Source organism: Stenella coeruleoalba (genome assembly GCF_951394435.1).
Source record: "Stenella coeruleoalba genome assembly, contig: scaffold_324, whole genome shotgun sequence".
Lineage (NCBI taxonomy): Eukaryota > Metazoa > Chordata > Mammalia > Artiodactyla > Delphinidae > Stenella > Stenella coeruleoalba.
In genome coordinates this window covers 161,153-187,547 of record NW_027646417.1, presented here as the reverse complement: position 1 = coordinate 187,547, position 26,395 = coordinate 161,153, and the positions used below count along the sequence as shown (strand labels likewise).

At 43.9% G+C, this 26,395-nt stretch overlaps 1 long non-coding RNA gene across 1 annotated transcript in view; it reads left to right on the top strand.

The window, feature by feature from the left end:
- Positions 1-26,395, top strand: part of LOC307181134 — a 136,581-nt gene that overhangs the window by 97,325 nt on the left and 12,861 nt on the right. The window contains exon 2 of the long non-coding RNA XR_013825938.1: positions 17,083-17,164. This is a non-coding gene — a long non-coding RNA (uncharacterized lncRNA). The remainder of the gene's footprint in view (positions 1-17,082; positions 17,165-26,395) is intronic.

Below are 26,395 nucleotides of genomic sequence, written 5' to 3'. Positions count from 1 at the left end.
AAAAAGGGCGTATGCGTTTTTTCCTGAATATATTCAGGAAAAAACGCATACGCCCTTTTTGGCCAAGTGCATCATTGTGGACGTTCTGCCTCTTTTCCTATGCTTTCAATGCAATTCCAGTCTACCTCCTGAAATCGGTTTCCTGCAATTCTGCCCCGCTTTCAAGTCCTCTTGACAGCCTTACTTCAGTATATTTTTGGACGATAGCTGTCATTTATAACTCTGCAGGTTTGTGAATTACAGTGCCCCTGAGCTCCTTTCTTCAACTCGCTTTCTTGTGAGCTGGCCGCAACACCGCAGGATGGCTTCAGGCCCTAATCTGGTTCCGGCACGGCACGCTGAGTCATTGGTTATTTCCTCTTCCTGGTGGGAAATGAGAGTTAAATTTGCCCGTCCAGACACCTCCAGCTAGTCTCTCATTGGTTCTCGCTATTCCTGTTCATCTTCCGCAGAAATTGCAAACTGGGCCAAACAGGAGGTTAAAGGGACTGACTCTCCAAGTCGGGAGAGTGTTAGTAAAGCGTCTGGAATGTTGCACCCGAGTACCAGGGTACGAAAACTGAGACATATTTGAACACGTCTCCCGATCACATGGTTGATCATACTCTAGGTTCCACATGCATGTTTTAGCTGAAGGAAGAATACCTTAAACCTGGGTAGTTGAAACCCGTGGAATGGGTACCATGCAATATGACTTCAAAGGGTCTTCATTTGCTCACGAACCTCTCCAATCCTATCACTGCTGCGTTTATGCCCCTGTACACATGCTTGATTCTCTCTCGGAGACATAGCAATCCATAGGTTTTAAGATACTTACTAGTCAGGTGCATTCTTAGGCGTTTAATATGGGGTTTTGTGTCCATTTCGTTGAGCAAGGAGTAGCTCTTGTCTATTCCATATTTGGCTTAAGGAACTTTATCTGTGCTCATTTCAATCTCTGGTTTTATGCAGCACCCCAACTCACCTTTCCCCTTAAGCAAGCATAAGTTGGTTTTCTAAATTTGAGACCCTGTTCTGTTTTGGAATGCAGTTCCTGTGTAGCCAAGTTTACATTCCGTGTATTAGTGATATCTTATGATGTTTCTTTTTCTGTGTGACTTATTTCAGTTAGAATCATCATACCTGAATCCACTCATTATGCTGCTACGGGCCTGATGACATAGATTTCATTGCTGAGTGATACTGCATTGTACGTAAGTACCACAAGTTCTTTATCCATTTTTCACTTTCTGTGATATTGAACTTGTACGGTAAACGAGGTTCTTGTCAACGGAGGCGTCCCAAACTTTGGGGTGGCTGTGTCTTTTTGATTTTAATTTCCCTAAGCTATAGGACCATAAGCGGAAGTGCCCTAGGCTCTGTTGCTTTGTTTTTAGATGTTTCAGGAAACACCATACACTTCTCCCAAGTGGTTGTTGGCAATTTACATCCCGCCCATCAGCATAACAAGGCTCCCAGTTCTCCATGGCCTGTCCTGCCTTTCTGGATTTTACACTTTTTTCAGATGGCCCTTTTGACCGGGGGGAAGTGAGACTTCATTGTAGTGCAGATTTCCTTTGCAAGCTTGCTTGGTTGGCCAAAAAGGGCGTATGCGTTTTTTCCTGAATATATTCAGGGAAAAACGCAAACGCCCTTTTTGGCCAAGTGCATCATTGTGGACGTTCTGCCTCTTTTCCTATGCTTTCAATGCAATTCCAGTCTACCTCCTGAAATCGGTTTCCTGCAATTCTGCCCCGCTTTCAAGTCCTCTTGGCAGCCTTACTTCAGTCTATTTTTGGACGATAGCTGTCATTTATGACTCTGCAGGTTTGTGAATTACAGTGCCCCTGAGCTCCTTTCTTCAACTCGCTTTCTTGTGACCTGGCCGCAACACCGCAGGATGGCTTCAGGCCCTAATCTGGTTCCGGCACGGCATGCTGAGCCTTTCGTTAATTCCTCTTCCTGGTGGGAAATGAGAGTTAAATTTGCCCGTCCAGACACCTCCAGCTAGCCTCTCATTGGTTCTCGCTATTCCTGTTCATCTTCCGCAGAAATTGCAAACTCGGCCAAACAGGAGGTTAAAGGCGCTGACTCTCCAAGTGGGGAGAGTGTTAGTAAAGCGTCTGGAATGTTGCACCCGAGTATCAGGGTACGAAAACTGAGACATATTTGAACACGTCTCCCGATCACATGGTTGATCATACTCTAGGTTCCACATGCATGTTTTAGCTGAAGGAACAATACCTTACACCTGGGTATTTGAAACCCGTGGAATGGGTACCATGCAATATGACTTCAAAGGGTCTTCATTTGCTCACGAACCTCTCCAATCCTATCACTGCTGCATTTATGCCCCTGTACACATGCTTGATTCTCTTTCGGAGACATAGCAATCCATAGGTTTTAAGATACTTACTAGTCAGGTACATTCTTAGGCGTTTAATATGCGGTGTTGAGTCCATTTCGTTGAGCAAGGAGTAGCTCTTGTCTATTCCATATTTGGCTTAAGGAACTTTATCTGTGCTCATTTCAATCTCTGGTTTTATGCAGCACCCCAACTCACCTTTCCCCTTAAGCAAGCATAAGTTGGTTTTCTAAATTTGAGACCCTGTTCTGTTCTGTAATTCAGTTCCTGTGTAGCCAAGTTTACATTCCGTGTATTACTGATATCTTATGATGTTTCTTTTTCTGTGTGACTTATTTCAGTTAGAATCATCATACCTGAATCCACTCATTGTGCTGCTAAGGGCCTGATGACAGAGATTTCATTGCTGAGTGATATTGCTTTGTAAGTAAATACCACAATTTCTTTATCCATTTTTCACTTTCTGCGATGTTGAACTTGTACTGTAAACGAGTTTCTTGTAAACAGAGCCGTTCCAAACTTTGGGGTGGCTGTGTCTTTTTGATTTTAATTTCCCTAAGCTATAGGACCATAAGTGGAAGTGCCCTAGGCTCTGTTGCTTTGTTTTTTAGATGTTTCAGGAAACACCATACACTTCTCCCAAGTGTCTGTTGGCAATTTACATCCCGCCCATCAGCATAACAAGGCTCCCAGTTCTCCATGGCCTGTCCTGCCTTTCTGGATTTTACATTTTTTTCAGATGCCCCTTTTGACGGGGGGAAGTGAGACTTCATTGTAGTGCAGATTTCCTTTGCAAGCTTGCTTGGTTGGCCAAAAAGGGCGTATGCGTTTTTTCCTGAATATATTCAAGAAAAAACGCATACGCCCTTTTTGGCCAAGTGCATCATTGTGGACGTTCTGCCTCTTTTCCTATGCTTTCAATGCAATTCCAGTCTACCTCCTGAAATCGGTTTCCTGCAATTCTGCCCCGCTTTCAAGTCCTGTTGGCAGCCTTACTTCAGTCTATTTTTGGACGATAGCTGTCATTTATAACTCTGCAGGTTTGTGAATTACAGTGCCCCTGAGCTCCTTTCTTCAACTCGCTTTCTTTTGAGCTGGCCGCAACACCGCAGGATGGCTTCAGGCCCTAATCTGGTTCCGGTACGGCACGCTGAGCCTTTGGTTATTTCCTCTTCCTGGTGGGAAATGAGAGTTAAATTTGCCCGTCCAGACACCTCCAGCTAGCCTCTCATTGGTTCTCGCTATTCCTGTTCATCTTCCGCAGAAATTGCAAACTGTGCCAAACAGGACGTTAAAGGCGCTGACTCTCCAAGTGGGGAGAGTGTTAGTAAAGCGTCTGGAATGTTGCACCCGAGTACCAGGGTACGAAAACTGAGACATATTTGAACACGTCTCCCGATCACATGGTTGATCATACTCTGGGTTCCACATGCATGTTTTAGCTGAAGGAAGAATACCTAAAACCTGGGTAGTTGAAACCCGTGGAATGGGTACCATGCAATATGACTTCAAAGGGTCTTCATTTGCTCACCGAACATCTCCAATCCTATCACTGCTGCGTTTATGCCCCTGTACACATGCTTGATTCTCTTTCGGAGACATAGCAATCCATAGGTTTTAAGATACTTACTAGTCAGGTACATTCTTAGGCGTTTAATATGTGGTGTTGAGTCCATTTCATTGAGCTAGGAGTAGCTCTTGTCTATTCCATATTTGGCTTAAGGAACTTTATCTGTGCTCATTTCAATCTCTGGTTTTATGCAGCACCCCAACTCACCTTTACCCTTAAGCAAGCATAAGTTGGTTTTCTAAATTTGAGAACCTGTTCTGTTCTGTAATTCAGTTCCTGTGTAGCCAAGTTTACATTCCGTGTATTACTAATATCTTATGATGTTTCTTTTTCTGTGTGACTTATTTCAGTTAGAATCATCGTACCTGAATCCACTCATTATGCTGCTACGGGCCTGATGACATAGATTTCATTGCTGAGTGATACTGCATTGTACGTAAGTACCACAAGTTCTTTATCCATTTTTCACTTTCTGTGATATTGAACTTGTAAGGTAAACGAGGTTCTTGTAAACAGAGGCGTCCCATACTTTGGGGTGGCTGTGTCTTTTTGATTTTAATTTCCCTAATCTATAGGACCATAAGTGGAAGTGCCCTGGGCTCTGTTGCTTTGTTTTTTAGATGTTTCAGGAAACACCATACACTTCTCCGGAGTGTCTGTTGGCAATTTACATCCCGCCCATCAGCATAACAAGGCTCCCAGTTCTCCATGGCCTGTCCTGCCTTTCTGGATTTTACACTTTTTTCAGATGGCCCTTTTGACCGGGGGGAAGTGAGACTTCATTGTAGTGCAGATTTCCTTTGCAAGTTTGCTTGGTTGGCCAAAAAGGGCGTATGCGTTTTTTCCTGAATATATTCAGGAAAAAACGCATACGCCCTTTTTGGCCAAGTGCATCATTGTGGACGTTCTGCCTCTTTTCCTATGCTTTCAATGCAATTCCAGTCTACCTCCTGAAATCGGTTTCCTGCAATTCTGCCCGGCTTTGAAGTCCTCTTGGCAGCCTTACTTCAGTCTATTTTTGGACGATAGCTGTCATTTATAACTCTGCAGGTTTGTGAATTACAGTGCCCCTGAGCTCCTTTCTTCAACTCGCTTTCTTGTGAGCTGGCCGCAACACCGCAGGATGTCTTCAGGCCCTAATCTGGTTCCGGCACAGCACGCTGAGCCTTTGGTTAATTCCTCTTCCTGGTGGGAAATGAGAGTTAAATTTGCCCGCCCAGACACCTCCAGCTAGCCTCTCATTGGTTCTCGCTATTCCTGTTCATCTTCCGCAGAAATTGCAAACTGCGGCAAACAGGAGGTTAAAGGCACTGACTCTCCAAGTAGGGAGAGTGTTAGTAAAGCATCTGGAATGTTGCACCCGAGTACCAGGGGAGGAAACCTGACATATTTGAACACGTCTCCCATTCACACGGTTGATCATACTCCGGGTTCCACATGCATGTTTTAGCTGAAGGAAGAATACCTTAAACCTGGAGAGTTGAGACCCGTGTAAAGGGTACCATGCAATATGACTTCAAAGGGTCTTCATTTGCTCACCGAACCTCTCCAATCCTATCACTGCTGCGTTTGTGCCCCTGTACACACGCTTGATTCTCTTTTGGAGACATAGCAATCCATAGGTTTTAAGATACTTACTAGTCAGGTACATTCTTAGGCGTTTAATATGGGGTGTTGAGTCCATTTCGTTGAGCAAGGAGTAGCTCTTGTCTATTCCATATTTGGCTTAAGGAACTTTATCTGTGCTCATTTCAATCTCTGGTTTTATGCAGCACCCCAACTCACCTTTAGCCTTAAGCAAGCATAAGTTGGTTTTCTAAATTTGAGACCCTGTTCTGTTCTGTATTTCAGTTCCTGTGTAGCCAAGTTTCCATTCCGTGTATTACTGATATCTTATGATGTTTCTTTTTCTGTGTGACTTATTTCAGTTAGAATCATCATACCTGAATCCACTCATTGTGCTGCTAAGGGCCTGATGACAGAGATTTCATTGCTGAGTGATATTGCTTTGTAAGTAAATACCACAACTTCTTTATCCATTTTTCACTTTCTGCGATGTTGAACTTGTACTGTAAACGAGGTTCTTGTAAACAGAGCCGTTCCAAACTTTGGGGTGGCGGTGTCTTTTTGATTTTAATTTCCCTAAGCTATAGGACCATAAGTGGAAGTGCCCTAGGTTCTGTTGCTTTGTTTTTTAGATGTTTCAGGAAACACCATACACTTCTCCCGAGTGGTTGTTGGCAATTTACATCCCGCCCATCAGCATAACAAGGCTCCCATTTCTCCATGGCCTGTCCTGCCTTTCTGGATTTTACACTTTTTTCAGATGGCCCTTTTGACCGGGGGGAAGTGAGACTTCATTGTAGTGCAGATTTCCTTTGCAAGCTTGCTTGGTTGGCCAAAAAGGGCGTATGCGTTTTTTCCTGAATATATTCAGGAAAAAACGCATACGCCCTTTTTGGCCAAGTGCATCATTGTGGACGTTCTGCCTCTTTTCCTATGCTTTCAATGCAATTCCAGTCTACCTCCTGAAATCGGTTTCCTGCAATTCTGCTCCGCTTTCAAGTCCTCTTGGCAGCCTTACTTCAGTATATTTTCGGACGATAGCTGTCATTTATAACTCTGCAGGTTTGTGAATTACAGTGCCCCTGAGCTGCTTTCTTCAACTCGCTTTCTTTTGAGCTGACCGCAACAGCGCAGGCAGGCTTCAGGCCCTAATCTGGTTCCGGTACGGCACGCTGAGCCTTTGGTTATTTCCTCTTCCTGGTGGGAAATGAGAGTTAAATTTGCCCGTCCAGACACCTCCAGCTAGCCTCTCATTGGATCTCACTATTCCTGTTCATCTTCCGCAGAAATTGCAAACTGTGTCAAACAGGAGGTTAAAGGCGCTGACTCTCCAAGTGGGGAGAGTGTTAGTAAAGCGTCTGGAATGTTGCACCCGAGTACCAGGGGAGGAAAACTGAGACATATTGAACACTTCTCCCGATCACATGGTTGATCATACTCTAGGTTCCACATGCATGTTTTAGCTGAAGGAAGAATACCTAAAACCTGGGTAGTTGAAACCCGTGGAATGGGTACCATGCAATATGACTTCAAAGGGTCTTCATTTGCTCACCGAACCTCTCCAATCCTATCACTGCTGCGTTTATGCCCCTGTACACATGCTTTATTCTCCTTCGGAGACATAGCAATCCATAGGTTTTAAGATACTTACTAGTCAGGTACATTCTTAGGCGTTTAATATGCGGTGTTGAGTCCATTTCGTTGAGCAAGGAGTAGCTCTTTTCTATTCCATATTTGGCTTAAGGAACTTTATCTGTGCTCATTTCAATCTCTGGTTTTATGCAGCACCCCAACTCACCTTTCCCCTTAAGCAGGCATAAGTTAATTTTCTAAATTTGAGACCCTGTTCTGTTCTGTAATTCAGTTCCTGTGTAGCCAAGTTTCCATTCCGTGTATTACTGATATCTTATGATGTTTCTTTTTCTGTGTGACTTATTTCAGTTAGAATCATCATACCTGAATCCACTCATTGTGCTTCTAAGTGCCTGATGACATAGATTTCATTGCTGAGTGATATTGCTTTGTAAGTGAATACCACAACTTCTTTATCCATTTTTCACTTTCTGCGATGTTGAACTTGTACTGTAAACGAGGTTCTTGTAAACAGAGCCGTTCCAAACTTTGGGGTGGCTGTGTCTTTTTGATTTTAATTTCCCTAAGCTATAGGTCCATAAGTGGAAGTGCCCTAGGCTCTGTTGCTCTGATTTTTAGATGTTTCAGGAAACACCATACATTTCTCCCAAGTGTCTGTTGGCAATTTACATCCCGCCCATCAGCATAACAAGGCTCCCAGTTCTCAATGGCCTGTTGCCTTTCTGGATTTTACACTTTTTTCAGATGGCCCTTTTGACCGGGGGGAAGTGAGACTTCATTGTAGTGCAGATTTCCTTTGCAAGCTTGCTTGGTTGGCCAAAAAGGGCGTATGCGTTTTTTCCTGAATATATTCAGGAAAAAACGCATACGCCCTTTTTGGCCAAGTGCATCATTGTGGACGTTCTGCCTCTTTTCCTATGCTTTCAATGCAATTCCAGTCTACCTCCTGAAATCGGTTTCCTGCAATTCTGCTCCGCTTTCAAGTCCTCTTGGCAGCCTTACTTCAGTATATTTTTGGACGATAGCTGTCATTTATAACTCTGCAGGTTTGTGAATTACAGTGCCCCTGAGCTCCTTTCTTCAACTCGCTTTCTTTTGAGCTGGCCGCAACACCGCAGGATGGTATCATTGTGCCAATCGGTTTTCTGCAATTCTGCCCCGCTTTCAAGTCCTCTTGGCAGCCTTACTTCAGTCTATTTTTGGACGATAGCTGTCATTTATAACTCTGCTGGTTTGTGAATTTCAGTGCCCCTGAGCTCCTTTCTTCAACTCGCTTTCTTGTGACCTGGCCACAACACCGCAGGATGGCTTCAGGCCCTAATCTGGTTCCGGCCCGGCATGCTGAGCCTTTGGTTAATTCCTCTTCCTGGTGGGAAATGAGAGTTAAATTTGCCCGTCCAGACACCTCCAGCTAGCCTCTCATTGGTTCTCGCTATTCCTGTTCATCTTCCGCAGAAATTGCAAACTGGGCCAAACAGGAGGTTAAAGGGACTGACTCTCCAAGTCGGGAGAGTGTTAGTAAAGCGTCTGGAATGTTGCACCCGAGTACCAGGGGAGGAAAACTGAGACATATTTGAACACGTCTCCCGTTCACATGGTTGATCATACTCTGGGTTCCACATGCATGTTTTAGCTGAAGGAAGAATACCTTAAACCTGGAGAGTTGAGACCCGTGTAATGGGTACCATGCAATATGACTTCAAAGAGTCTTCATTTGCTCACCGTACCTCTCCAATCCTATCACTGCTGCGTTTATGCCCCTGTACACACGCTTGATTCTCTTTTGGAGACCTAGCAATCCATAGGTTTTAAGATACTTACTAGTAAGGTACATTCTTAGGCGTTTAATATGGGGTTTTGAGTCCATTTCGTTGAGCAAGGAGTAGCTCTTGTTTATTCCATATTTGGCTTAAGGAACTTTATCTGTGCTCATTTCAATCTCTGGTTTTATGCAGCACCCCAACTCACCTTTCCCCTTAAGCAAGCATAAGTTGGTTTTCTAAATTTGAGACCCTGTTCTGTTTTGGAATGCAGTTCCTGTGTAGCCAAGTTTACATTCCGTGTATTAGTGATATCTTATGATGTTTCTTTTTCTGTGTGACTTATTTCAGTTAGAATCATCATACCTGAATCCACTCATTATGCTGCTACGGGCCTGATGACATAGATTTCATTGCTGAGTGATACTGCATTGTACGTAAGTACCACAAGTTCTTTATCCATTTTTCATTTTCTGTGATATTGAACTTGTACGGTAAACGAGGTTCTTGTAAACAGAGCCGTTCCAAACTTTGGGGTGGCTGTGTCTTTTTCATTTTAATTTCCCTAAGCTATAGGACCATAAGTGGAAGTGCCCTAGGTTCTGTTGCTTTGTTTTTTAGTTGTTTCAAGAAACACCATACACTTCTCCCAAGTGGTTCTTGGCAATTTACATCCCGCCCATCAGCATAACAAGGCTCCCAGTTCTCCATGGCCTGTCCTGCCTTTCTGGATTTTACACTTTTTTCAGATGGCCCTTTTGACCGGGGGGAAGTGAGACTTCATTGTAGTGCAGATTTCCTTTGCAAGCTTGCTTGGTTGGCCAAAAAGGGCGTATGCGTTTTTTCCTGAATATATTCAGGAAAAAACGCATACGCCCTTTTTGGCCAAGTGCATCATTGTGGACGTTCTGCCTCTTTTCCTATGCTTTCAATGCAACTCCAGTCTACCTCCTGAAATCGGTTTCCTGCAATTCTGCCCCGCTTTCAAGTCCTCTTGGCAGCCTTACTTCAGTGTATTTTTGGACGATAGCTGTCATTTATAACTCTGCAGGTTTGTGAATTACAGTGCCCCTGAGCTCCTTTCTTCAACTCGCTTTCTTGTGAGCTGGCCGCAACAGCGCAGATGGCTTCAGGCCCTAATCTGGTTCCGGCCCGGCAGGCTGAGCCTTTGGTTAATTCCTCTTCCTGGTGGGAAATGAGAGTTGAATTTGCCCGTCCACACACCTCCAGCTAGCCTCTCATTGGTTCTCGCTATTCCTGTTCATCTTCCGCAGAAATTGCAAACTGGGCCAAACAGGAGGTTAAAGGGACTGACTCTCCAAGTGGGGAGAGTGTTAGTAAGGCGTCTGGAATGTTGCACCCGAGTACCAGGGGAGGAAAACTGAGACATATTTGAACACGTCTCCCGTTCACATGGTTGATCATACTCTGGGTTCCACATGCATGTTTTAGCTGAAGGAAGAATACCTTAAACCTGGAGAGTAGAGAACCGTGTAATGGGTACCATGCAATATGACTTCAAAGGGTCTTCATTTGCTCACCGAACCTCTCCAATCCTATTACTGCTGCGTTTATGCCCCTGTACACACGCTTGATTCTCTTTTGGAGACATAGCAATCCATAGGTTTTAAGATACTTACCAATCAGGTACATTCTTAGGCGTTTAATATGGGGTTTTGAGTCCATTTCGTTGAGCAAGGAGTAGCTCTTGTCTATTCCATATTTGGCTTAAGGAACTTTATCTGTGCTCATTTCAATCTCTGGTTTTATGCAGCACCCCAACTCACCTTTCACCTTAAGCAAGCATAAGTTGGTTTTCTAAATTTGAGACCCTGTTCTGTTTTGGAATGCAGTTCCTGTGTAGCCAAGTTTACATTCCGTGTATTAGTGATATCTTATGATGTTTCTTTTTCTGTGTGACTTATTTCAGTTAGAATCATCATACCTGAATCCACTCATTGTGCTGCTAAGGGCCTGATGACACAGATTTCATTGCTGAGTGATATTGCTTTGTAAGTAAATACCACAACTTCTTTATCCATTTTTCACTTTCTGCGATGTTGAACTTGTACTGTAAACAAGGTTCTTGTAAACAGAGCCGTTCCAAACTTTGGGGTGGCTGTGTCTTTTTGATTTTGAATTCCCTAAGCTATAGGACCATAAGTGGAAGTGCCCTAGGTTCTGTTGCTTTGTTTTTTAGTTGTTTCAGGAAACACCATACACTTCTCCCAAGTGGTTCTTGGCAATTTACATCCCGCCCATCAGCATAACAAGGCTCCCAGTTCTCCATGGCCTGTCCTGCCTTTCTGGATTTTACACTTTTTTCAGATGGCCCTTTTGACCGGGGGGAAGTGAGACTTCATTGTAGTGCAGATTTCCTTTGCAAGCTTGCTTGGTTGGCCAAAAAGGGCGTATGCGTTTTTTCCTGAATATATTCAGGAAAAAACGCATACGCCCTTTTTGGCCAAGTGCATCATTGTGGACGTTCTGCCTCTTTTCCTATGCTTTCAATGCAATTCCAGTCTACCTCCTGAAATCGGTTTCCTGCAATTCTGCCCCTCTTTCAAGTCCTCTTGGCAGCCTTACTTCAGTGTATTTTTGGACGATAGCTGTCATTTATAACTCTGCAGGTTTGTGAATTACAGTGCCCCTGAGCTCCTTTCTTCAACTCGCTTTCTTGTGACCTGGCCGCAACACCGCAGGATGGCTTCAGGCCCTAATCTGGTTCCGGCACGGCACGCTTTGCCTTTGGTTAATTCCTCTTCCTGGTGGGAAATGAGAGTTAAATTTGCCCGTCCAGACACCTCCAGCTAGTCTCTCATTGGTTCTCGCTATTCCTGTTCATCTTCCGCAGAAATTGCAAACTGGGCCAAACAGGAGGTTAAAGGGACTGACTCTCCAAGTGGGGAGAGTGTTAGTAAAGCGTCTGGAATGTTGCACCCGAGTACCAGGGGAGGAAAACTGAGACATATTTCAACACGTCTCCCGTTCACATGGTTGATCATACTTGGGTTCCACATGCATGTTTTAGCTGAAGGAAGAATACCTAAAACCTGGGTAGTTGAAACCCGTGGAATGGGTACCATGCAATATGACTTCAAAGGGTCTTCATTTGCTCACCGAACCTCTCCAATCCTATCACTGCTGCGTTTATGCCCCTGTACACATGCTTGATTCTCTTTTGGAGACATAGCAATCCATAGGTTTTAAGATACTTACTAGTCATTTACATTCTTAGGCGTTTAATATGGGGTTTTGAGTCCATTTCGTTGAGCAAGGAGTAGCTCTTGTCTATTCCATATTTGGCTTAAGGAACTTTATCTGTGCTCATTTCAATCTCTGGTTTTATGCAGCACCTCAACTCACCTTTCCCCTTAAGCAAGCATAAGTTGGTTTTCTAAATTTCAGACCCTGTTCTGTTTTGGAATGCAGTTCCTGTGTAGCCAAGTTTACATTCCGTGTATTAGTGATATCTTATGATGTTTCTTTTTCTGTGTGACTTATTTCAGTTAGAATCATCATACCTGAATCCACTCATTGTGCTGCTAAGGGCCTGATGACACAGATTTCATTGCTGAGTGATATTTCTTTGTAAGTAAATACCACAACTTCTTTATCCATTTTTCACTTTCTGCGATGTTGAACTTGTACTGTAAACGAGGTTCTTGTAAACAGAGCCATTCCAAACTTTGGGGTGGCTGTGTCTTTTTGATTTTAATTTCCCTAAGCTATAGGACCATAAGTGGAAGTGCCCTAGGCTCTGTTGCTTTGTTTTTTAGTTGTTTCAGGAAACACCATACACTTCTCCCAAGTGGTTCTTGGCAATTTACATCCCGCCCATCAGCATAACAAGGCTCCCAGTTCTCCATGGCCTGTCCTGCCTTTCTGGATTTTACACTTTTTTCAGATGGCCCTTTTGACCGGGGGGAAGTGAGACTTCATTGTAGTGCAGATTTCCTTTGCAAGCTTGCTTGGTTGGCCAAAAAGGGCGTATGCGTTTTTTCCTGAATATATTCAGGAAAAAACGCATACGCCCTTTTTGGCCAAGTGCATCATTGTGGACGTTCTGCCTCTTTTCCTATGCTTTGAATGCAACTCCAGTCTACCTCCTGAAATCGGTTTCCTGCAATTCTGCCCCGCTTTCAAGTCCTCTTGGCAGCCTTACTTCAGTGTATTTTTGGACGATAGCTGTCATTTATAACTCTGCAGGTTTGTGAATTACAGTGCCCCTGAGCTCCTTTCTTCAACTCGCTTTCTTGTGACCTGGCCGCAACACCACAGGATGGCTTCAGGCCCTAATCTGGTTCCGGCCCGGCATGCTGAGCCTTTGGTTAATTCCTCTTCCTGGTGGGAAATGAGAGTTAAATTTGCCCGTCCAGACACCTCCAGCTAGCCTCTCATTGGTTCTCGCTATTCCTGTTCATCTTCCGCAGAAATTGCAAACTGGGCCAAACAGGAGGTTAAAGGGACTGACTCTCCAAGTGGGGAGAGTGTTAGTAAAGCGTCTGGAATGTTGCACCCGAGTACCAGGGGAGGAAAACTGAGACATATTTGAACACGTCTCCCGTTCACATGGTTGATGATACTCTGGGTTCCACATGCATGTTTTAGCTGAAGGAAGAATACCTTAAAACTGGAGAGTTGAAACCCGTGGAATGGGTACCATGCAATATGACTTCAAAGGGACTTCATTTGCTCACGAACCTCTCCAATCCTATCACTGCTGCGTTTATGCCCCTGTACACATGCTTGATTCTCTTTCGGAGACATAGCAATCCATAGGTTTTAAGATACTTACTAGTCAGGTGCATTCTTAGGCGTTTAATATGGGGTTTTGTGTCCATTTCGCTGAGCAAGGAGTAGCTCTTGTCTATTCCATATTTGGCTTAAGGAACTTTATCTGTGCTCATTTCAATCTCTGGTTTTATGCAGCACCCCAACTCACCTTTCCCCTTAAGCAAGCATAAGTTGGTTTTCTAAATTTGAGACCCTGTTCTGTTTTGGAATGCAGTTCCTGTGTAGCCAAGTTTACATTCCGTGTATTAGTGATATCTTATGATGTTTCTTTTTCTGTGTGACTTATTTCAGTTAGAATCATCGTACCTGAATCCACTCATTATGCTGCTACGGGCCTGATGACATAGATTTCATTGCTGAGTGATACTGCATTGTACGTAAGTACCACAAGTTCTTTATCCTTTTTTCACTTTCTGTGATATTGAACTTGTACGGTAAACGAGGTACTTGTAACCGGAGGCGTCCCAAACTTTGGGGTGGCTGTGTCTTTTTGATTTTAATTTCCCTAAGCTATAGGACCATAAGCGGAAGTGCCCTAGGCTCTGTTGCTTTGTTTTTAGATGTTTCAGGAAACACCATACACTTCTCCCAAGTGGTTCTTGGCAATTTACATCCCGCCCATCAGCATAACAAGGCTCCCAGTTCTCCATGGCCTGTCCTGCCTTTCTGGATTTTACACTTTTTTCAGATGGCCCTTTTGACCGGGGGGAAGTGAGACTTCATTGTAGTGCAGATTTCCTTTGCAAGCTTGCTTGGTTGGCCAAAAAGGGCGTATGCGTTTTTTCCTGAATATATTCAGGAAAAAACGCATACGCCCTTTTTGGCCAAGTGCATCATTGTGGACGTTCTGCCTCTTTTCCTATGCTTTCAATGCAATTCCAGTCTACCTCCTGAAATCGGATTCCTGCAATTCTGCCCCGCTTTCAAGTCCTCTTGGCAGCCTTACTTCAGTGTATTTTTGGACGATAGCTGTCATTTATAACTCTGCAGGTTTGTGAATTACAGTGCCCCTGAGCTCCTTTCTTCAACTCGCTTTCTTGTGACCTGGCCGCAACACTGCAGGATGGCTTCAGGCCCTAATCTGGTTCCGGCACGGCACGCTTTGCCTTTGGTTAATTCCTCTTCCTGGTGGGAAATGAGAGTTAAATTTGCCCGTCCAGACACCTCCAGCTAGCCTCTCATTGGTTCTCGCTATTCCTGTTCATCTTCCGCAGAAATTGCAAACTGGGCCAAACAGGAGGTTAAAGGGACTGACTCTCCAAGTGGGGAGAGTGTTAGTAAAGCGTCTGGAATGTTGCACCCGAGTACCAGGGTACGAAAACTGAGACATATTTGAACACATCTCCCGATCACATGGTTGATCATACTCTGGGTTCCACATGCATCTTTTAGCTGAAGGAAGAATACCTAAAACCTGGGTAGTTGATACCCGTGGAATGAGTACCATGCAATATGACTTCAAAGGGTCTTCATTTGCTCACGAACCTCTCCAATCCTATCACTGCTGCATTTATGCCCCTGTACACATGCTTGATTCTCTTTCGGAGACATAGCAATCCATAGGTTTTAAGATACTTACTAGTCAGGTACATTCTTAGGCGTTTAATATGCGGTGTTGAGTCCATTTCGTTGAGCAAGGAGTAGCTCTTGTCTATTCCATATTTGGCTTAAGGAACTTTATCTGTGCTCATTTCAATCTCTGGTTTTATGCAGCACCCCAACTCACCTTTACCCTTAAGCAAGCATAAGTTGGTTTTCTAAATTTGAGACCCTGTTCTGTTTTGGAATGCAGTTCCTGTGTAGCCAAGTTTACATTCCGTGTATTAGTGATATCTTATGATGTTTCTTTTTCTGTGTGACTTATTTCAGTTAGAATCATCATACCTGAATCCACTCATTGTGCTGCTAAGGGCCTGATGACACAGATTTCATTGCTGAGTGATATTGCTTTGTAAGTAAATGCAACAACTTCTTTATCCATTTTTCAATTTCTGCGATGTTGAACTTGTACTGTAAACGAGTTTCTTGTAAACAGAGCCGTTCCAAACTTTGGGGTGGCTGTGTCTTTTTGATTTTAATTTCCCTAAGCTATAGGACCATAAGTGGAAGTGCCCTAGGCTCTGTTGCTTTGTTTTTTAGATGTTTCAGGAAACACCATACACTTCTCCCGAGTGTCTGTTGGCAATTTACATCCCGCCCATCAGCATAACAAGGCTCCCAGTTCTCCATGGCCTGTCCTGCCTTTCTGGATTTTACATTTTTTTCAGATGGCCCTTTTGACCGGGGGGAAGTGAGACTTCATTGTAGTGCAGATTTCCTTTGCAAGCTTGCTTGGTTGGCCAAAAAGGGCATATGCGTTTTTTCCTGAATATATTCAGGAAAAAACGCATACGCCCTTTTTGGCCAAGTGCATCATTGTGGACGTTCTGCCTCTTTTCCTATGCTTTCAATGCAATTCCAGTCTACCTCCTGAAATCGGTTTCCTGCAATTCTGCCCCGCTTTCAAGTCCTCTTGGCAGCCTTATTCAGTCTATTTTTGGACGATAGCTGTCATTTATAACTCTGCAGGTTTGTGAATTACAGTGCCCCTGAGCTCCTTTCTTCAACTCGCTTTCTTGTGAGCTGGCCGCAACACCGCAGGATGGCTTCAGGCCCTAATCTGGTTCCGGCACGGCACGCTGAGCCTTTGGTTATTTCCTCTTCCTGGTGGGAAATGAGAGTTAAATTTGCCTGTCCAGACACCTCCAGCTAGCCTCTCATTGGTTCTCGCTATTCCTGTTCATCTTCCGCAGAAATTGCAAACTGTGCCAAACAGGAGGTTAAAGGCGCTGACTCTCCAAGTGGGGAGAGTGTTAGTAAAGCGTCTGGAATGTTGCACCCGAGTACCAGGGTACGAAAACTGAGACATATTTGAACACGTCTCGCGATCTCATGGTTGATCATACTCTGGGTTCCACATGTATGTTTTAGCTTAAGGAAGAATACCTTAAAACTGGAGAGTTGAGACCCGTGGAATGGGTACCATGCAATATGACTTCAAAGGGTCTTCATTTGCTCACCGAACCTCTCCAATCCTATCACTGCTGCGTTTATGCCCCTGTACACACGCTTGATTCTCTTTTGGAGACATAGCAATCCATAGGTTTTAAGATACTTACTAGTCAGGTACATTCTTAGGCGTTTAATATGCGGTGTTGAGTCAATTTCGTTGAGCAAGGAGTAGCTCTAGTCTATTCCATATTTGGCTTAAGAAACTTTATAAGTGCTCATTTCAATCTCTGGTTTTATGCAGCACCCCAACTCACCTTTCCCCTTAAGCAAGCATAAGTTGGTCTTCTAAATTTGAGACCCTGTTCTGTTTTGGAATTCAGTTCCTGTGTAGCCAAGTTTACATTCCGTGTATTAGTGATACCTTATGATGTTTCTTTTTCTGTGTGACTTATTTCAGTTAGAATCATCGTACCTTAATCCACTCATTATGCTGCTACGGGCCTGATGACATAGATTTCATTGCTGAGTGATACTGCATTGTACGTAAGTACCACAAGTTCTTTATCCATTTTTCACTTTCTGTGATATTGAACTTGTACGGTAAACGAGGATCTTGTAAACAGAGGTGTCCCAAACTTTGGGGTGGCTGTGTCTTTTTGATTTTAATTTCCCTAAGCTATAGGACTATAAGTGGAAGTGCCCTAGGCTCTGTTGCTTTGTTTTTTAGATGTTTCAGGAAACACCATACACTTCTCCCGAGTGTCTGTTGGCAATTTACATCCTGCCCATTAGCATAACAAGGCTCCCAGTTCTCCATGGCCTGTCCTGCCTTTCTGGATTTTACACTTTTTTCAGATGGCCCTTTTGACCGGGGGGAAGTGAGACTTCATTGTAGTGCAGATTTCCTTTGCAAGCTTGCTTGGTTGGCCAAAAAGGGCGTATGCGTTTTTTCCTGAATATATTCAGGAAAAAACGCATACGCCCTTTATGGCCAAGTGCATCATTGTGGACGTTCTGCCTCTTTTCCTATGCTTTCAATGCAATTCCAGTCTACCTCCTGAAATCAGTTTCCTGCAATTCTGCCCCGCTTTCAAGTCCTCTTGGCAGCCTTACTTCAGTATATTTTTGGACGATAGCTGTCATTTATAACTCTGCAGGTTTGTGAATTACAGTGCCCCTGAGCTCCTTTCTTCAACTCGTTTCTTGTGAGCTGGCCGCAACACCGCACGATGGCTTCAGGCCCTAATCTGGTTCTGGCACGGCACGCTGAGCCTTTGGTTATTTCCTCTTCCTGGTGGGAAATGAGAGTTAAATTTGCCCGTCCAGACACCTCCAGCTAGTCTCTCATTGGTTCTCACTATTCCTGTTCATCTTCCGCAGAAATTGCAAACTGGGCCAAACAGGAGGTTAAAGGCGCTGACTCTCCAAGTGGGGAGAGTGTTAGTAAAGCTTCTGGAATGTTGCACCCGAGTACCAGGGTACGAAAACTGAGACATATTTGAACACGTCTCCCGATCACACGGTTGATCATACTCTAGGTTCCACATGCATGTTTTAGCTGAAGGAAGAATACCTTAAACCTGGGTAGTTGAAACCCGTGGAATGGGTACCATGCAATATGACTTCAAAGGGTCTTCATTTGCTCACCGAACCTCTCCAATCCTATCACTGCTGCGTTTATGCCCCTGTACACATGCTTGATTCTCTTTCGGAGACATAGCAATCCATAGGTTTTAAGATACTTACTAGTCAGGTACATTCTTAGGCGTTTAATATGCGGTGTTGAGTCCATTTCGTTGAGCAAGGAGTTGCTCTTGTCTATTCCATATTAGGCTTAAGGAACTTTATCTGTGCTCATTTCAATCTCTGGTTTTATGCAGCACCCCAACTCACCTTTCCCCTTAAGCAAGCATAAGTTGGTTTTCTAAATTTCAGACCCTCTTCTGTTCTGTATTTCAGTTCCTGTGTAGCCAAGTTTACATTCCATGTATTACTGATATCTTATGATGTTTCTTTTTCTGTGTGACTTATTTCAGTTAGAATCATCATACCTGAATCCACTCATTGTGCTGCTAAGGGCCTGATGACATAGATTTCATTGCTGAGTGATATTGCTTTGTAAGTAAATACCACAACTTCTTTATCCATTTTTCACTTTCTGTGATGTTGAACTTGTACTGTAAACGAGGTTCTTGTCAACAGAGGCGTCCCAAACTTTGGGGTGGCTGTGTCTTTTTGATTTTAATTTCCCTAAGCTATAGGACCATAAGTGGAAGTGCCCTAAGCTCTGTTGTTTGTTTTTTAGATGTTTCAGGAAACACCATACACTTCTCCCGAGTGTCTGTTGGCAATTTACATCCCGCCCATCAGCATAACAAGGCTCCCAGTTGTCCATGGCCTGTCCTACCTTTCTGGATTTTACACTTTTTTCAGATGACCCTTTTGACCAGGGGGAAGTGAGACTTCATTGTAGTGCAGATTTCCTTTGCAAGCTTGCTTGGTTGGCCAAAAAGGGCGTATGCGTTTTTTCCTGAATATATTCAGGAAAAAACGCATACGCCCTTTTTGGCCAAGTGCATCATTGTGGACGTTCTGCCTCTTTTCCTATGCTTTCAATGCAATTCCAGTCTACCTCCTGAAATCGGTTTCCTGCAATTCTGACCCGCATTCAAGTCTTCTTGGCAGCCTTACTTCAGTATATTTTTGGACGATAGCTGTCATTTATAACTCTGCAGGTTTGTGAATTACAGTGCCCCTGAGCTCCTTTCTTCAACTCGCTTTCTTGTGAGCTGGCCGCAACACCGCAGGATGGCTTCAGGCCCAAATCTCGTTCCGGCACGGCACGCTGAGCCTTTGGTTAATTCCTCTTCCTGGTGGGAAATGAGAGTTAAATTTGCCCGTCCAGACACCTCCAGCTAGTCTCTCATTGGTTCTCGCTATTCCTGTTCATCTTCATCAGAAATTGCAAACTGGGCCAAACAGGAGGTTAAAGGCGCTGACTCTCCAAGTGGGGAGATTGTTAGTAAAGCGTCTGGAATGTTGCATCCGAGTACCAGCGTACGAAAACTGAGACATATTTGAACACGTCTCCCGATCACATGGTTGATCATACTCTAGGTTCCACATGCATGTTTTAGCTGAAGGAAGAATACCTTAAACCTTGGTAGTTGAAACTCGTGGAATGGGTACCATGCAATATGACTTCAAAGGGTCTTCATTTGCTCACCGAACCTCTCCAATCCTATCACTGCTGCGTTTATGCCCCTGTACACATGCTTGATTCTCTCTCGGAGACATAGCAATCCATAGGTTTTAAGATACTTACTAGTCAGGTGCATTCTTAGGCGTTTAATATGGGGTTTTGTGTCCATTTCGTTGAGCAAGGAGTAGCTCTTGTCTATTCCATATTTGGCTTAAGGAACTTTATCTGTGCTCATTTCAATCTCTGGTTTTATGCAGCACCCCAACTCACCTTTCCCCTTAAGCAAGCATAAGTTGGTTTTCTAAATTTGAGACCCTGTTCTGTTTTGGAATGCAGTTCCTGTGTAGCCAAGTTTACATTCCGTGTATTAGTGATATCTTATGATGTTTCTTTTTCTGTGTGACTTATTTCAGTTAGAATCATCGTACCTGAATCCACTCATTATGCTGCTACGGGCCTGATGACATAGATTTCATTGCTGAGTGATACTGCATTGTACGTAAGTACCACAAGTTCTTTATCCATTTTTCACTTTCTGTGATATTGAACTTGTACGGTAAACGAGGTTCTTGTAAACGGAGGCGTCCCAAACTTTGGGGTGGCTGTGTCTTTTTGATTTTAATTTCCCTAAACTATAGGACCATAAGCGGAAGTGCCCTAGGCTCTGTTGCTTTGTTTTTAGATGTTTCAGGAAACACCATACACTTCTCCCAAGTGGTTGTTGGCAATTTACATCCCGCCCATCAGCATAACAAGGCTCCCAGTTCTCCATGGCCTGTCCTGCCTTTCTGGATTTTACACTTTTTTCAGATGGCCCTTTTGACCGGGGGGAAGTGAGACTTCATTGTAGTGCAGATTTCCTTTGCAAGCTTGCTTGGTTGGCCAAAAAGGGCGTATGCGTTTTTTCCTGAATATATTCAGGAAAAAACGCAAACGCCCTTTTTGGCCAAGTGCATCATTGTGGACGTTCTGCCTCTTTTCCTATGCTTTCAATGCAATTCCAGTCTACCTCCTGAAATCGGTTTCCTGCAATTCTGCCCCGCTTTCAAGTCCTCTTGGCAGCCTTACTTCAGTCTATTTTTGGACGATAGCTGTCATTTATGACTCTGCAGGTTTGTGAATTACAGTGCCCCTGAGCTCCTTTCTTCAACTCGCTTTCTTGTGACCTGGCCGCAACACCGCAGGATGGCTTCAGGCCCTAATCTGGTTCCGGCACGGCATGCTGAGCCTTTCGTTAATTCCTCTTCCTGGTGGGAAATGAGAGTTAAATTTGCCCGTCCAGACACCTCCAGCTACCCTCTCATTGGTTCTCGCTATTCCTGTTCATCTTCCGCAGAAATTGCAAACTCGGCCAAACAGGAGGTTAAAGGCGCTGACTCTCCAAGTGGGGAGAGTGTTAGTAAAGCGTCTGGAATGTTGCACCCGAGTATCAGGGTACGAAAACTGAGACATATTTGAACACGTCTCCCGATCACATGGTTGATCATACTCTAGGTTCCACATGCATGTTTTAGCTGAAGGAACAATACCTTACACCTGGGTATTTGAAACCCGTGGAATGGGTACCATGCAATATGACTTCAAAGGGTCTTCATTTGCTCACGAACCTCTCCAATCCTATCACTGCTGCATTTATGCCCCTGTACACATGCTTGATTCTCTTTCGGAGACATAGCAATCCATAGGTTTTAAGATACTTACTAGTCAGGTACATTCTTAGGCGTTTAATATGCGGTGTTGAGTCCATTTCGTTGAGCAAGGAGTAGCTCTTGTCTATTCCATATTTGGCTTAAGGAACTTTATCTGTGCTCATTTCAATCTCTGGTTTTATGCAGCACCCCAACTCACCTTTCCCCTTAAGCAAGCATAAGTTGGTTTTCTAAATTTGAGACCCTGTTCTGTTCTGTAATTCAGTTCCTGTGTAGCCAAGTTTACATTCCGTGTATTACTGATATCTTATGATGTTTCTTTTTCTGTGTGACTTATTTCAGTTAGAATCATCATACCTGAATCCACTCATTGTGCTGCTAAGGGCCTGATGACAGAGATTTCATTGCTGAGTGATATTGCTTTGTAAGTAAATACCACAACTTCTTTATCCATTTTTCACTTTCTGCGATGTTGAACTTGTACTGTAAACGAGTTTCTTGTAAACACAGCCGTTCCAAACTTTGGGGTGGCTGTGTCTTTTTGATTTTAATTTCCCTAAGCTATAGGACCATAAGTGGAAGTGCCCTAGGCTCTGTTGCTTTGTTTTTTAGATGTTTCAGGAAACACCATACACTTCTCCCAAGTGTCTGTTGGCAATTTACATCCCGCCCATCAGCATAACAAGGCTCCCAGTTCTCCATGGCCTGTCCTGCCTTTCTGGATTTTACATTTTTTTCAGATGGCCCTTTTGACGGGGGGAAGTGAGACTTCATTGTAGTGCAGATTTCCTTTGCAAGCTTGCTTGGTTGGCCAAAAAGGGCGTATGCGTTTTTTCCTGAATATATTCAAGAAAAAACGCATACGCCCTTTTTGGCCAAGTGCATCATTGTGGACGTTCTGCCTCTTTTCCTATGCTTTCAATGCAATTCCAGTCTACCTCCTGAAATCGGTTTCCTGCAATTCTGCCCCGCTTTCAAGTCCTGTTGGCAGCCTTACTTCAGTCTATTTTTGGACGATAGCTGTCATTTATAACTCTGCAGGTTTGTTAATTACAGTGCCCCTGAGCTCCTTTCTTCAACTCGCTTTCTTTTGAGCTGGCCGCAACACCGCAGGATGGCTTCAGGCCCTAATCTGGTTCCGGTACGGCACGCTGAGCCTTTGGTTATTTCCTCTTCCTGGTGGGAAATGAGAGTTAAATTTGCCCGTCCAGACACCTCCAGCTAGCCTCTCATTGGTTCTCGCTATTCCTGTTCATCTTCCGCAGAAATTGCAAACTGGGCCAAACAGGACGTTAAAGGCGCTGACTCTCCAAGTGGGGAGAGTGTTAGTAAAGCGTCTGGAATGTTGCACCCGAGTACCAGGGTACGAAAACTGAGACATATTTGAACACGTCTCCCGATCACATGGTTGATCATACTCTGGGTTCCACATGCATGTTTTAGCTGAAGGAAGAATACCTAAAACCTGGGTAGTTGAAACCCGTGGAATGGGTACCATGCAATATGACTTCAAAGGGTCTTCATTTGCTCACCGAACATCTCCAATCCTATCACTGCTGCGTTTATGCCCCTGTACACATGCTTGATTCTCTTTCGGAGACATAGCAATCCATAGGTTTTAAGATACTTACTAGTCAGGTACATTCTTAGGCGTTTAATATGTGGTGTTGAGTCCATTTCATTGAGCTAGGAGTAGCTCTTGTCTATTCCATATTTGGCTTAAGGAACTTTATCTGTGCTCATTTCAATCTCTGGTTTTATGCAGCACCCCAACTCACCTTTACCCTTAAGCAAGCATAAGTTGGTTTTCTAAATTTGAGAACCTGTTCTGTTCTGTAATTCAGTTCCTGTGTAGCCAAGTTTACATTCCGTGTATTACTAATATCTTATGATGTTTCTTTTTCTGTGTGACTTATTTCAGTTAGAATCATCGTACCTGAATCCACTCATTATGCTGCTACGGGCCTGATGACATAGATTTCATTGCTGAGTGATACTGCATTGTACGTAAGTACCACAAGTTCTTTATCCATTTTTCACTTTCTGTGATATTGAACTTGTACGGTAAACGAGGTTCTTGTAAACAGAGGCGTCCCATACTTTGGGGTGGCTGTGTCTTTTTGATTTTAATTTCCCTAATCTATAGGACCATAAGTGGAAGTGCCCTGGGCTCTGTTGCTTTGTTTTTTAGATGTTTCAGGAAACACCATACACTTCTCCCGAGTGTCTGTTGGCAATTTACATCCCGCCCATCAGCATAACAAGGCTCCCAGTTCTCCATGGCCTGTCCTGCCTTTCTGGATTTTACACTTTTTTCAGATGGCCCTTTTGACCGGGGGGAAGTGAGACTTCATTGTAGTGCAGATTTCCTTTGCATGTTTGCTTGGTTGGCCAAAAAGGGCGTATGCGTTTTTTCCTGAATATATTCAGGAAAAAACGCATACGCCCTTTTTGGCCAAGTGCATCATTGTGGACGTTCTGCCTCTTTTCCTATGCTTTCAATGCAATTCCAGTCTACCTCCTGAAATCGGTTTCCTGCAATTCTGCCCCGCTTTCAAGTCCTCTTGGCAGCCTTACTTCAGTCTATTTTTGGACGATAGCTGTCATTTATAACTCTGCAGGTTTGTGAATTACAGTGCCCCTGAGCTCCTTTCTTCAACCCGCTTTCTTGTGAGCTGGCCGCAACACCGCAGGATGTCTTCAGGCCCTAATCTGGTTCCGGCACAGCATGCTGAGCCTTTGGTTAATTCCTCTTCCTGGTGGGAAATGAGAGTTAAATTTGCCCGTCCAGACACCTCCAGCTAGCCTTTCATTGGTTCTCGCTATTCCTGTTCATCTTCCGCAGAAATTGCAAACTGCGGCAAACAGGAGGTTAAAGGCACTGACTCTCCAAGTAGGGAGAGTGTTAGTAAAGCATCTGGAATGTTGCACCCGAGTACCAGGGGAGGAAACCTGACATATTTGAACACGTCTCCCATTCACACGGTTGATCATACTCCGGGTTCCACATGCATGTTTTAGCTGAAGGAAGAATACCTTAAACCTGGAGAGTTGAGACCCGTGTAAAGGGTACCATGCAATATGACTTCAAAGGGTCTTCATTTGCTCACCGAACCTCTCCAATCCTATCACTGCTGCGTTTGTGCCCCTGTACACACGCTTGATTCTCTTTTGGAGACATAGCAATCCATAGGTTTTAAGATACTTACTAGTCAGGTACATTCTTAGGCGTTTAATATGGGGTGTTGAGTCCATTTCGTTGAGCAAGGAGTAGCTCTTGTCTATTCCATATTTGGCTTAAGGAACTTTATCTGTGCTCATTTCAATCTCTGGTTTTATGCAGCACCCCAACTCACCTTTAGCCTTAAGCAAGCATAAGTTGGTTTTCTAAATTTGAGACCCTGTTCTGTTCTGTATTTCAGTTCCTGTGTAGCCAAGTTTCCATTCCGTGTATTACTGATATCTTATGATGTTTCTTTTTCTGTGTGACTTATTTCAGTTAGAATCATCATACCTGAATCCACTCATTGTGCTGCTAAGGGCCTGATGACACAGATTTCATTGCTGAGTGATATTGCTTTGTAAGTAAATACCACAACTTCTTTATCCATTTTTCACTTTCTGCGATGTTGAACTTGTACTGTAAACGAGGTTCTTGTAAACAGAGCCGTTCCAAACTTTGGGGTGGCTGTGTCTTTTTGATTTTAATTTCCCTAAGCTATAGGACCATAAGTGGAAGTGCCCTAGGTTCTGTTGCTTTGTTTTTTAGATGTTTCAGGAAACACCATACACTTCTCCCGAGTGGTTGTTGGCAATTTACATCCCGCCCATCAGCATAACAAGGCTCCCATTTCTCCATGGTCTGTCCTGCCTTTCTGGATTTTACACTTTTTTCAGATGGCCCTTTTGACCGGGGGGAAGTGAGACTTCATTGTAGTGCAGATTTCCTTTGCAAGCTTGCTTGGTTGGCCAAAAAGGGCGTATGCGTTTTTTCCTGAATATATTCAGGAAAAAACGCATACGCCCTTTTTGGCCAAGTGCATCATTGTGGACGTTCTGCCTCTTTTCCTATGCTTTCAATGCAATTCCAGTCTACCTCCTGAAATCGGTTTCCTGCAATTCTGCTCCGCTTTCAAGTCCTCTTGGCAGCCTTACTTCAGTATATTTTCGGACGATAGCTGTCATTTATAACTCTGCAGGTTTGTGAATTACAGTGCCCCTGAGCTGCTTTCTTCAACTCGCTTTCTTTTGAGCTGACCGCAACAGCGCAGGCAGGCTTCAGGCCCTAATCTTGTTCTGGTACGGCACGCTGAGCCTTTGGTTATTTCCTCTTCCTGGTGGGAAATGAGAGTTAAATTTGCCCGTCCAGACACCTCCAGCTAGCCTCTCATTGGATCTCACTATTCCTGTTCATCTTCCGCAGAAATTGCAAACTGTGCCAAACAGGAGGTTAAAGGCGCTGACTCTCCAAGTGGGGAGAGTGTTAGTAAAGCGTCTGGAATGTTGCACCCGAGTACCAGGGGAGGAAAACTGAGACATATTGAACACTTCTCCCGATCACATGGTTGATCATACTCTAGGTTCCACATGCATGTTTTAGCTGAAGGAAGAATACCTAAAACCTGGGTAGTTGAAACCCGTGGAATGGGTACCATGCAATATGACTTCAAAGGGTCTTCATTTGCTCACCGAACCTCTCCAATCCTATCAGTGCTGCGTTTATGCCCCTGTACACATGCTTTATTCTCCTTCGGAGACATAGCAATCCATAGGTTTTAAGATACTTACTAGTCAGGTACATTCTTAGGCGTTTAATATGCGGTGTTGAGTCCATTTCGTTGAGCAAGGAGTAGCTCTTTTCTATTCCATATTTGGCTTAAGGAACTTTATCTGTGCTCATTTCAATCTCTGGTTTTATGCAGC